General features: G+C 41.4%; 1 long non-coding RNA gene across 2 annotated transcripts in view; it reads left to right on the top strand.

Moving 5' to 3' along the window:
- Positions 1–13,492, top strand: part of LOC125894146 (uncharacterized) — a 218,792-nt gene that overhangs the window by 164,613 nt on the left and 40,687 nt on the right. For both annotated transcript variants that reach the window (XR_007450043.1, XR_007450044.1), the window contains exon 4: positions 5,452–5,539. This is a non-coding gene — a long non-coding RNA (uncharacterized LOC125894146). The remainder of the gene's footprint in view (positions 1–5,451; positions 5,540–13,492) is intronic.

Below are 13,492 nucleotides of genomic sequence, written 5' to 3'. Positions count from 1 at the left end.
TTGTATATGGACGTGGAAAGTCCATGACCAAACGTCGATATGTGACAAGGTCGAGGTGAGAATGTGTTGTTATGGCATCATGTTCATCAAGATGATAGAGACATCCTTGTGTAAACAAACATACGTGTAAACACAACAGGCAATATCAAGGTCAGCGAAATGGTAAAGTCATGTCCATATATATCTTACAAAAAGTTTGAAACGTAATTATTGTGATAGCCCTGTTGCTGCACACCCCAAAGAAAGTAGTCCCAGGGCATCGGTGGCTTAGTGGTAGAGCAGGCGCCCCATGTACAAGGCTGTTGCCACAGCGGCCCGGGTTCGAATCCAGCCTGTGGCCCTTTGCTGCATGTCATCCCCCCTCTCTCTCTCCCCCTTTCAAGCTTACCTGTCCTGTCCATTAAAGGCAAAATGGCCAAAAAAATGTCTTTTTTTTTTTTTTTTTTTTTAAAAAAAGAAAGTAGTCCCAATGAAAACTGTCCCATGAATCATCCAGAGTAACAGAAACAAAGAGATCTTGTTGTTAACGTCATTTTTTATTGCTCTAAGCACCACAACTGAAATTTCATTCACCTCCCTTTTATTGGGACAGAGGCAGAAGTCTCAGAGACCTGGGCAAACAAAACCCAAACTGTCTGCATAGCTAGAAACCACCAGATGTTAGCTGATTGAACTGACCCTGTAAAGATTCCCCACCACGTGCCAGTTACATGCTTAGGTTCTTCACATAACCAAACCAGTGACAAGGGCTCTGACATACGTAATTTGGTGAAATGATCACTCCCACTTCCCCCGCACACCCCAAACAAACGTCTCATCCTTTCCTCTAACTGAATCCAACCACTTATCATTGTCTCAGACACTGAGAGCATTATTTAAACACAACCACTGTCCACAGGAACACGAGGTCGCCCATTTGATCAGCTCATGGTTCACAAGGCCTCTGGCGCCAGAGAAAGAAACACCCTCTCATCTTGTGGCACAAATAGGGAAACCCTTATGCCTCGTTGCCATTGCCAATATATTCGAACCATGATGATGTTCCCACACAAATATTTCATGTTGTACGCGGCATCCAAGACTCACAGTGTATGAATGGAAGAGGAAACCTGCGTTCTATCACTCTTAAAAGGCTGCCGGCTAAAAGTCTCCCCACCACGAAGGGTAATGCTCTTAACGCCCTTTCATGTCGGTGGAGTATTTCTTCACTTTTTTTCTTCTCTTCCCGGGACACAACCCCACACTTAAGCGGTTGAACTTCACCCACATGAGGCGGGCTCTGTTTCCAAAGATAATTGAAGTGTTAATTTTAATAGCCATTTCCATTTCATTAATTAAAGCAAACATTGCCTCAAGTGGTTCTTGAAGCAGTCCCACAGCATCCACGAGTGTTTCTTAAATATGTGTAATATATGCACTGGAGCGTGTTATAAATGAGGTTTTCTTTGCTAAGTGTCCCGGGTCTATTTTTGTATGTCAAAGCACATGATTGACTGCGCAGAAAAAGAAAACATCTTAATGCGTGTGATGGTCAAGAGTTTAGGTATTTATTCCAATTTGCCAATAAAAAAGGCCTTTGAATGTGATTTGTATCTTGTGAACTTTTCGTGCAAATATGTAAATGCATAAGTGCATAATTAGAGCGTAAGAGAAATATAAACAGCCTCAATAATTTAAGCCGCTGTAGCTACATTAATCAAAAGTTTATTACTGCAAAGGAAGAAAACTTCTCATTTAAAGCCACAAATAAAACATGAATGATGCCAACAAACAGGAGGCTCACTCTGTTTGGAATTTACATGCCACTTTAACATTATAGAGATAACTGATATATAATTTGACATGTAATTAAATGAAATATTTATCGTGACCAGTTGACTCCCACTCAGCAGGTGCAGGTCAGTTAATAAAGCAGAACCTTGTTCATAGCAAATCAATTCAACACCTACATCAAATCAAATCTACAGTATTTTAAGACCCATCACTTCTCATTATGCTTAAGTCTGATATCTCCAGATCTACGAGGAAATTCTAATTTGAAATAAAATCTCCCATTTAGCCAGTGGTTTGTTGAAAACCTGGCGTGAGATACAAGTTTATTTATACATCACATGTGTCGAGTCCAGCTCACAGCTGGGTGCATTTCTTTCTATCAAAAGCTCCCTTTTCAGTCTTTTTTCCCCTCCTTTTCAAGTTCATTTTCACGTCTGCAGCGTGCACACTCAGCAATGCACATTGGAAGAAAACATTACTGTAAATGACCATCAGATCGTGTTTTCGTTTCACCCAAAAACAGAAACACTCAATGAGGTTCACATCTGTCTTGTCAAAATATATGATTGGCCTATATTTCAAAACATTAACTTCAAATGTCAATATGTACTGTAACACAAACCGTGAAGTGACTACATGTAGCTGCTGGACAACGGCCCACTTTGAGAAAGTGGTCAAGCAGGAAAGGAGCATTTCCAAGTTTTCATTTTAAAGTTCAACATCCAGTTCTTGCAAAAACCGAGCTGCCCTGTGGTGATAATGAGATAACTTTCTTCTCAGGATTTAGCACCTACAGCTGATGTAAATTGTAAACTGAACTCACACACACAAACTTAAAGCAAATCTGGTGTTTAAAATATCATGTTTTAACAACTTACGTGAAGTTATTCAAACCAACAATGCAGTCACGTTCAATAATTCCAAGCAAGTGAGGGCTAAAAAAATGACCTCATGTCTGTGGGCTTATTAGAGTGGAGCAGCGTGGGACTCCATGGCGAAGAATCATGGTTTCCCTCTCTGTTTTGACAGCGAGAGTTATGCCTCACAGGCACCAGATTCACCACCAAGCCTCATAAGCTTGTGGAGAGCATTTAGGGCGCCGCAGGGGCCTCTTGACCTAAGAGGAAGTCGGGAGTATAAAAGGTGACAAATTGGTTTGTAACCAAACAAAGACATATGCAGACACCCCCATGCTGGAACATAACTGATTACACAAATACCAGTTGGCAAAGGTGAGAAACTGTCAGGAAATAATTCATTTTTGCTACTTTCTTTTAATATTAATGCCAACCTTTGGAGCTCTGCCACTCCAATTACAGGAAATGTAAGAGCAGTAGGTCTCCCTACACCAGCCTATGATGAATGGAGCACTATGTGGGGGGAAAACCAACGTGCTCGTTTTAGAGATGCAGAAACTGACCAAAAGTCTTTTTATAAGGCAATAAATGAGAGGGGGGGCTGTATTCAGATTCGTGTCTTTTTTGGTGTGAGGCAGCGAGAAGGGCTTGATTATGTGACGGTCCGCGGTACGTGGAAGGAGCAATTGCATGTGGTAAAAGGAGTCGAGGTGGCTCGGGCGCTGTGGTTGGCAAAGGTGCCACTTCTGGTCCATCCCTTAACTCCTCACCACACTATTCAATTCATGAGGCCGAGGCTCTGAGAGCCCCCCTTGGGATGAATGAGCGTGTGCCTCCCTTCTCGTAATTAGAAGTTTCCCCCCCAGCCCAGATACTTATTTCTCTATCATCCATCATGGAGGTTGTTTCCCCACTTCTTTGCGCTCTTGACTCCGCTGCAGTTTTCCTCAGGTCGTACTTAACAAGTGTGCCTTTATAGAACGTGTACCGCTCCGACGCCGACCTCTCTTCAGCTCATTTCAGTATAGTGGGCGTATTGAATGTAAATGGCTGAGTTCATGAAGATGTCTCCACACACCTTCACACAGACAAACAGAGCAAACTCCAAAATAAAGTGAAACATGTCATCTACATCCTCCCTCACCCACCACCCTCTCTGTCTCTCTGCCCTCGGGGAGCGAGGATAAGAATGTCGTTTCATCTACCAATCACCTTGGTGGTCTTTGGCAAAGCTGCTGTCAGGGAATCCCCCGGTGTGCGGCTGACCTCTTCCCCAAACCTCTCCACTCATCTGCTGGAAGTGCAGGCTGATCTGCCTCGGCTGGTCCTCCTGGCTGCTGAAACCTGAGCAGGTTGCTCACTTTGATCCGAGGGCAGGCAGGAAGAAGTGCCTTGTGGTAAATTCATTACCGTGGAAGAGCAGCTTCGTCACGCTGCTGCTGGTGGAGAATCTGCTGATTCAAATGTTGTTAAAGTAAACAGCTTCATCTTTTAATAAGGATTATGTTATAGGTTTATTTAACTGGGGTGTTTCATGATTTTACTATCATTCCTGTCTCTATGAACATAGTGTACCAGGGGCTGCAACTAACAGTTATTTTCATTAATGATTTCTGTGTCAGGTATTTTCTTGAGGAGTCAGTTAAATGTTTGGCCTATAAAATGTCACAAAATATGCTCAAGGTGGTGTTTCTTCAGAATGTTTGTTTCGCCTGACTAACAGTCCAAAACCTAATGATTTAAAACTTCAGATACAATAATAGGGAACTTAAAAGCAGCAAATATTGATATCTGAGAAATTCAAAGCAGTGGATTTTTGGCATTTCTGCTAAAAAAAAAATACTTAAACAATCAACTTATTATAATTTATTTTGCAGAATAAAGGTGATGTTTTCTTACAGACAAATCAAAACACATTGTGTGTATCCTTGAGGTCTAACAAACATGTTGAATCCATTGCCTTCCTCCATAAACATTTGCAAACCAGATTTTGGAATAGTTGGATTGGTTACATCCATTATTAGTGTTAAACCATCTGTAAGAATATCTGAAATATTTTACTGCACTGACAAAGTTAACAAGATATTTAACAAATATGAAATGCAAGCAGTCAGATTGTCATACATGTTTTGAACAAAGTGGTAACCTCTGGGGTTGAAAAATTAAGCCAATGTGGAATTGGCAAAAACTGCAGTTCCTTGAATGGCCACTTGGGACTGGCTCCAAAGACAAGTCAATCCACATAGACCCTCATGTTATATTGCCCAACTTTACAGCAGAAATAAACATGTTTACAGCCTGGTGCAAAATCATGTTTTGGTTTCTAAAGCTAATTTCAACATTTATAACAACTGTACAGGGGGGTGGCACGGTGGTACAGTGGTTAGCGTTGCCGCCTCACAACAAGAGGTTCCCACTTTGAACCCCTGGGTGGGGGAGCCTTCTGTGTGGACTTTGCATATTCCCCCTGTGTCAGCGTGGGTTTTCTCCAGGCACTCCAGCTTCCTCTCACAGTCCAAAGACATGCAGGTTAATTGGTGACTCTAAATTGTCCGTAGGTGTGAATGTGAGTGTGAATGGTTGTCTGTCTCTGTGTGTCAGCCCTGTGATAGTCTGGCGACCTGTCCAGGGTGTACCCTGCCTCTTGTCTAATGTCAGGTGGGATAAGGATAAGCTGTTACAGGAAAATGAATGAATGTACAGGGGGTGAATTTATATGACTCACTTGTTTACATGTTATTATGCATATTTTAGGGGCGGGGCCACTTGAGTGACAGGCTATCTGTCACTACAGTCACATCTATCCTTTGCTTCTCCACAGCTCCGCCCTCTCATCCAAATATGGTTGCTTCTGGCTCCAAAGAACCAAGATGGCGACGGCTGAAATGCCAAACCTGAGGCTTCAAAATGTGAGTCCACAAACCAATGGGTGTTGTAACATAAGCTAAATCCTTTATTCTATACAGTCTATGGTTTAAACAAACTGCAAGGTTAACTAAGGGAAGAAAAATAATGGATAAAAGTTAAACTATAACCTGAACTGTTTGTTGAAAACATTCAACAGGAGTTAGTGGTTCACATCATCTTGCTAAACATTTAGCTGGTTCATAATCTCTCTGTCTTTTTTACTTTTTATTCCAGTAATGTTGCTGCATTCAGTAGATTCCAGCCTTTACTTTGATCGGTACAATGTGATCATTACACACAGAAATAATGGACAAATAAACCAAAACTATCCATAAATGAACCGCCTTACTCACTGCGACAGGAACTGATGTAACCACCTCTGAGTGTTGAACCTTGGCTTTAACATCTGAAGCAGCAGAGGGGCATTTCATACTATGACTCTCACATTTACTTTAATATAATATATTTCTACTTTGACCACATTTTAAGACACTGGAGCACCTCAGGGTGCTAATTATACTTTTTCATTTTATTACTCAATTTTGAATTCAGCTTTGACTGCAATATTGTTTTCTTAGTCATCCACTGCAAAGAGAATCCTGCACTGAGAGTATAATTTGTATTAGATTAGTGTAATATGTGATTTACGAGGACATAAAGAATAACTTGTTCAGTTGATTCAGGGGACACGGCTATCTCTGAGGGCCGAGGTGTCAATCCAAGTCTTTGTTATTTACCCTCAAATGTCTCCACAGAAACCAATTTAATAATAAAGAATTGTCCAAAAACTAAAAGGCTGAAGTCTTTTCAGACTTCTCTGTGGTTCGCCTGGGCACAGGTCTAACATTAGTTGGTGTATTTGCTGCAAAAGTAGTTTATTTCTTTTCTTAAAAGGCTGCATGGAGCCCTTCATATTCCAAAGGAGCTACCTGAAAAAATATCCAGGTAGCTGTAACACTTTAAACTTTAATCCTATTTAGTGTTTATGTACTCTCTCATTGGGCTAGAAACTATCCGTGTGTGCACAAAGCTGTGTGTGTGTGTGTGTGTGTGTGTGTGTGTGTTAGAGAGAGGGAGAGCAGGGCAGAGTAGTCAAGGGTCTGGCAGGTCACAAAGGCGGCTTTGTAAAGGAAGTTAATGAGTGTTTTATGAAAGTCTCTCGATGCTCTGCAGCTCTGAAACACCTCCGCGGCGCATCAACTTTAAGTGTGTGTATGTGAGTGCACGTGTGTGTGTGTACCATATGTGTGAGTGGTGTTTGTGAGTATTTATAACTATTTATATCATCTTTTAAGCAGTGATTTATAATGTTTGTTCACTGTTTAAGTTTTTGTGGTTTTCAGGGTTGGTGGGTGGTGGGTTTAAAGTTGATTTTCTTTTTCAGTATATGTGCTGAGGGTAAAATTCTATGGAAAGTTTAACAACGCAGATTCAACCAAAGCGCACACAGTTCCTTTCATGCTGCACATCTCCTCGACTCCTGTGGTCAAGTACCTTGCAGTTATTAGAGCTTATTTGTTCAAGTGGTGAGGAAATATTAAATATCACAAGTTCTCTGCTGAGACTGGGCACTGATTATCAACAGATGTCTGCCAGTTGGGCATGTAAGTGTGTGTGTGTGTGTGTGTGTGTGTGTGTGTGTGCGTGCGTGCTCATGTGCGTGTTTGTGTGTATGTGGTGGCACATTGGACAGAGAGCATGAACACGGAGAGGTTGTGTCATCGTGAAGCTGATTGAAGCTTCCCACTACGTCTGTACTTATAAGAAGAGAGAAAGAGGAGGAATTAATGAGATGGAAAGTTTGAGTGGCAGCCACTGGACGCCCCAGGTGACCAATAGTTTGCCGTCCAGTTTAGGATCAGTCTGGAGTTAATGGCTCAATTTTTTCCACTTTGGACATTATCTTAACCTTTTCCTGCGTACCTCAGATGACTAATGTGAACCGTCTGTCAGGGTGACGCCGAGTCATCATCTTCAGAAAAGAGAGACAAACATTTCTGGACACAAAAAGACCAAATGATGTCTAACTTAACAAGTCATCTTATATCTTGTCATAAAATCGTGCTCGTTTTAAAAATAAAGTGCCGAACCTGAACATAATTGTAATATAGTAACTAGATAGTTAATATATTACAATTACGTTCAGGTTTTGGCCATGTTAATGACGGCTGTTCTACAACAGAACTTTGACAACTTTGACAATGTTTTCTACAAACCACCTATACATTACATTAGCATGTTTCATAGGTATCATATCAACATTTCTAAAGTAACATAAAATATAAGTTAACTTAGACAGCTGGAGATGCTGGCCAAGCTGCAGACCACCGTTGGAGGCCAACAAACAACAAAACAGGTTGTGATTTAGCAAATCGTAGCTGTTTTTTTTTTTACAGCGTCTTTTCAGGTACAACCAAGACATCGCTGCTTTCCCTGCTGGGATAGTTGCCCAAAAGCGATTTTTTTTTTTTTTTTTCTTTAACAAAGAAATGGCTGCTTTTCCTGCTGGGATTTTGCCTCCCAAACAGGATATTTTAAGCCAAAACACAGTCTTTATGAGCCAAATAGTTTTTGTGCTTAAACCTAACTACACACTCTCAACACAACCATGTTGAAAAGTTTCAATTTATCTGCTACATACTGTAATTGTGTACCAATGTAACGTATCTGTAGTTTTCAGAAATGACAATGCCAACATTTTTCTACTAACCGGCTCGGATGTATCACACCGTTAAGCCAAATAGTGACAGACTACAGGAGTGTGCACAGCACTAGGCACAAACATAAAGACATTTACACTATAAAAATATGGAATCACCACTTTAATGTCAATAATCCAAATAAACATAATTGAAATAGGGTAATGTACAAAAACAAAACTCATCTTACAATATGCTGAACAACATCACTCAACACATATTGTAGTCCTCTTTTTTTAAAAATCAAGTTTAACTGTGTCCTTCCACTGGCAAATAGTAATACCAACGCTGCTACTCTGCTCTGTCGCTGAGGTTGAGGTTGTTGGTTTGTCTGCATGGGGGAGGTCAAAGGTCAGCAGGCCTCAGAGGAATGAGCGGTGAATGACAGGAAGATCCCCCACACCTTCTCCACACGTTCCACCCAAAACACTGACCTCTCTTGTCCCCCGTGGGTGCTCACCCACCGCAGGCATTAGCCACTTAAAAGAAACTCTACACCAGAAGAAGCACATAGCACCATGTGCCAAATTACATTAAGAGGTGACACCGGCCCAAACATGTGTCGATCCGCCGCTCTGCGTCTTTCACTCTCCCCCCTCCCTTTTATCTCCTCCAGACTCATAGAAGGGCTGTTATGCGTGCTAATCCTGGCTAACTCAATTAGAGGTTCAAAGATGGACAAATTGGCACCAGACACTCAGATAAAACATCATCAGTGCAAGTGCAGAGAAGAGCTGCAACCTGCCTGAAACCCTCCAAAGACAGAAACCACTTTCTGATAAGACATATTTAAAGGAGGGAGGGTTTAAGTTGTAACCAATGGCTTTGTTAATAGTTATAAAACCATTTTTAACACCTTAAAAATCATTAGGATGCCATTTCGTAGAACCACATCATAATAAGGTTTCTAGTCTGCAGCTTTAAATGTTAGTAAGTATTTAATTAAAACTGCTTTAATCATCATTTTTATATCAACAATGCATGAATTTAGTGTAATGTGAAAGCTGTCACTCATAGCAACAAACACTTCAGTTCCTCTCAGCTTTATGGAGCATTGTAGCATCTTTCAGCACACTGTTTTAGTTTTATGGTCCCTAACTGTTTTAGTTCCCTCTTACAGCTCTCATCAGAGTCATTTCCACCTGCACATGGCAGCTGTTTTTTAATGTGAGCTCTAAAGATCTAGCAGGCAGACAACGTTAGAGACTAGCTGGTGAACATAGAGGAGCATTTAGCTGCTAAAAAGAAAGACTTTTCTCTCAGGAGTTGGTAGAGACCAAAACAGAGCTAAAAGGAAGGCAGACATTAAAAATTACAATAATCAGGTGGACAGAGCCACAATCCTAAATAAACGCCAATGTTGCTTCATGCTTTCTGAATGTGTAACTGTTTGCTAACACATTAGCCATGCTGTGCTGCCCCCAAGTGGCTAGAAACATGAGTTTACGCAGGTTTAAGAATTACGACTACAGTCTCAGGACCCATCGGCTATCGATCTGACAATGGTAAAGTTCTGGCCAGTATTTTGAGAAATCAGGTGTAGCAATTGGATATCTGGGCCAAGACTTCCTCCTCCATGTGCCATCATTTCATTTAATCTCTATAAAGTGATATCTGCACATTAATGGATTTTTTTTTTTTTTAAATCTAATATGAAGCTTAATTGTCATGAGATGATAGCCAGTGGGTTCTGAGATTGCCTCTTTTGCTCTCTCCATTAAGTGTTTACCTGCTGCTCAAACACGATTGATCAGTACTACTCAGACTACAAACAAAAACCAGAAGGCTTCTGTAGATATCTGTTTATAGAGATTATTACGACTATGATCCATCAAGTCTTGAGTTTTAACGCCTTGTTTCCACTTACATATGTGCACAGAGACGAGGCAACCGGAATTCCATTCATTCCTTTAGGAATTTGCTGCAAGTACTTTAAAAAAATGTAACTTTTGTAGTGGATTTCGGAGAGACAGTATGACAGTGTGCTAGCTTAACTAACAGGCTGCTTTATTCCATGCAGTTGCCTGTGTTGATTGTCAAGTGAGTTTGTATGATTAAAAAGAACTTGTTTATCTAGTTTTAACGCACTGTGAATCTGAGTAACGTTATTCTGCTAAAATATGGTTACACGTCATATACAGTCAGATTGTCATTATGACTCGTTGGATAAAATTAGCTTCTCCCCCATGGACACAGGTAGTTTCTATCAGGTTTCTATCCATTGTCAAAGAAATGCACTTCCTTGTGTTAGCCACTAGAGGCATCATCCGTATATCTACGGGTCTAAGGACACCGGTCACATACATAAGTGGAAACGAGGCGTATAAGTCAGTCAGTTGTAATTATTGCATTTTTTTGTGAAAGGTAAGTGAGAAGTAAGGATATACACCAGCCAAAGGAATGTTTCACATAATTATCAATTAATTGATAAAACTATAAGTTATGCTTATAAACCTTGTATAAAAGTATGCCTAATCAGAAAATGGTAACCTAAGGCTTTGGTCTTTTGTGAGTGGAATTACTTATTTCAACATTTCTTAATGTTTCGATGCAGTGAAACTCGCAATACCATTAAATTTGTTACACGACACTGACATAATCAGACTGTCTGCATTATGTGTATGCCGTCACCTCCATTTGCTTCTCTCTATTTGAGGTTGGTTTGAGCACACTGAACCTTTTTTCCTTCATCTGAGAGACTATTCATGGTCAAAGCATTGTCATATCCATGTAGAGTAAAAGAGGCATTGGTAATTAACAAGGAGAGTGTTGGTAATTTAACCACACATACTGCAAAAAAATTCAACTCCAGCCCTTACTGTTTTTGACTACAAAGTCAGTGGCTCCTTTTCACTCTTCACTGTCAGATTCACTTCCCCTCTGCTCATCTCTGAGCTCCTCCACTCTGGCCTGTATGGATGCAGCACAAAGCATGCTGTGTTGAACTGCTGCCTGTCCTCTGAGAGCCAGCCTTGCTTTTTTAGCTGGAGAACATAAGTGTTGACCCCAAGACAGAACCCTTTCTCCCCTACTGTGAGTGACAGCCCTGCTTGAAATGTGGACACAGGACCTTGTTGCCCCCAATGGGAGGTAAGGGGCACGCTCCCTCACAACACTGCAGTGTGGGTGGGCTCAATCACGGTGGACATCTTCCGCTGGTGGTACAGTACATGCAAACATCTCAAATGTGAATCAGTGTATTATGTTACGGTGAAAGCGCCTACCATTCAGCCTGCAGGTTTTGTTTGTGAAAAAAAAATCCATCCTACTCTAAGTTTTTAAATTAGCCGTGCCAATTGAATTTCTTGTTTCTTTGCTCTGCAGATTAAGCCCAGTTTGTAAAACAAGAACATTAAATAATCAAGTGTCGACTTTGGCCGTTGAAGAGGAGCTCTACACACAACTCCGCCAATCCATAACATCGTATGAAACTCAAACTGACTCGCCGAATGTCTGCCTTTTAAAACAAGCTCACTCTCAGGCCAAAATCATTAGTAAAGTAATCCATCAGCCTAACCCTGACTCGCTGACCCAAACCACAATGTCAGCCAATACAGACGGAGCTTTTCACCGTTCAGAAGGTAACACAGACCTTATCTGTCAGGATCAGGAGAGGATGAACTTGCAGATAGCGGAAAATGACTGACAACGGACGGAGTCTCAAGAAAACAAAGTCTCATACCTCCACATTTTCTCAGACAAAGACATGTGGTATGTAAAGATAAAGCTATATACTGGAATGACAACATCTTGCAAAACTCCTTTCTCCTGCTTCTCTTCGAGGCTGCTCGAGGAAACGGCGGTTACACTAAACCGGGTTTTCTTTGGCCTGAACAGAAGAGGCTCACTGCACACCAACCACTTATTGCACCAGATGCCAGTCATGGTCCGCTGATGTTTTTGTAGAAAAGTTTGGTGAAATGTCAGTCTTCTTCTTTCCCTCCTCAGTGTGCTGTATATATATATATGCTCAAAAATTAGCCACTTTGTTAGCCCTTGAACCTCACACGTCTACTGAATGTACGTGATTCATAGGTGGGTAAGTCAGCCAGCGTGCTGCACTCATGGTCCAGGTGAGCTTTGCCAAAAAATGGCATGGAAAAACGTTTATAAATTGACTTTAATGGAGTCTTCGGTGAAACTATTGTTGGCTAAAATAGCAGAAAGCCATAATGTATAAGATTTAATGATGGAAATAAGTTGTTTTATAACCCAGCATCAACAAGTTGCATACTGTAGGTATTTAAAGTGGGAGGAAAAACTGTGCTCTGCATCTTGCCAAGTATGAAGCTGTGTGGTGTACAAACAAATAAGCCCAAACAAGTCCAAATAAAGCAAAGTACTTTGGCTCCATTTATATAACTGGGCCTCTTACAGTTGGACTGGCCTCCTCTCTTTGACTTCCTTTGATGCGTCCAGCTCTGTGGTGCAGTCAGATCCCATCAGACAGGCAGACATAACGTAGATACAGTGCACCTGAGCTGCTCGAGCCACCACAGAGAGCAAGTGGGGAGATGTTCTGGTATGCAGGAAAAACCAGCTCTATTTCAAGCCCTTCGAAATCGCAGAGAGGGTTTCCTTGTAATCCCATCCGTCATATTTACTCCAGCCCCCCCAAAACATCCACGAGGGCCTGAGCCCACCCCCTCTTCAAACAAGCCCTCTGGATCTGAACCAAACATCTCAATAAGAAAAAAAAAAAGAAGGGGGCTTCACCGTGCTGATCAGTGCTCAGAGATCAACAGAGGGCAAGTACTCCCTCACTAAGCATGTGATGTTGCTCTTCAAATTTTGGTGAATCACTTTGTTCAGAGCAGGAGGCCTGCCTCGGCGTCCTCTGGGTCCAGCCAGCTCGGCAGCCTGACAGCCAGTCAGACTCTTAAAGAGGTATTTAAATGTGCGCCTGCAGCAATGCGCTCACTCAATGACCTCTTTATTTGTTAAAATAGATTATTTTAAATAAATTACAGAGCACTTTCACTGAATAAACAGAGACTTTGGGGCTGCGGCCTGCGTTACATACTTACCACAGCCACAGAGATCCTAAATGACTGGTGAGCTGTGTAATCGCCTTTGATTTCACTGATAGGACTCTGATTCTTTGGGTAAAAGAGATGGAGCCATTGAGGAATCTGAAAGGCAACACCGCTAAATGGGGGAAAGGCAAAAAAAAAAAAAGTCTCATGTGGAGGAATATGAACTTATGATGTTTCTAACCCCGCCATGTCGACGGAGGAGTCCATTAGAAGAACAGAG

Source organism: Epinephelus fuscoguttatus, linkage group LG9, assembly GCF_011397635.1.
Source record: "Epinephelus fuscoguttatus linkage group LG9, E.fuscoguttatus.final_Chr_v1".
NCBI classification, from domain to species: domain Eukaryota; kingdom Metazoa; phylum Chordata; class Actinopteri; order Perciformes; family Serranidae; genus Epinephelus; species Epinephelus fuscoguttatus.
The sequence above is the reverse complement of the archived record's forward strand: the minus strand, read 5'-3'. Positions and strand labels throughout refer to the sequence as shown.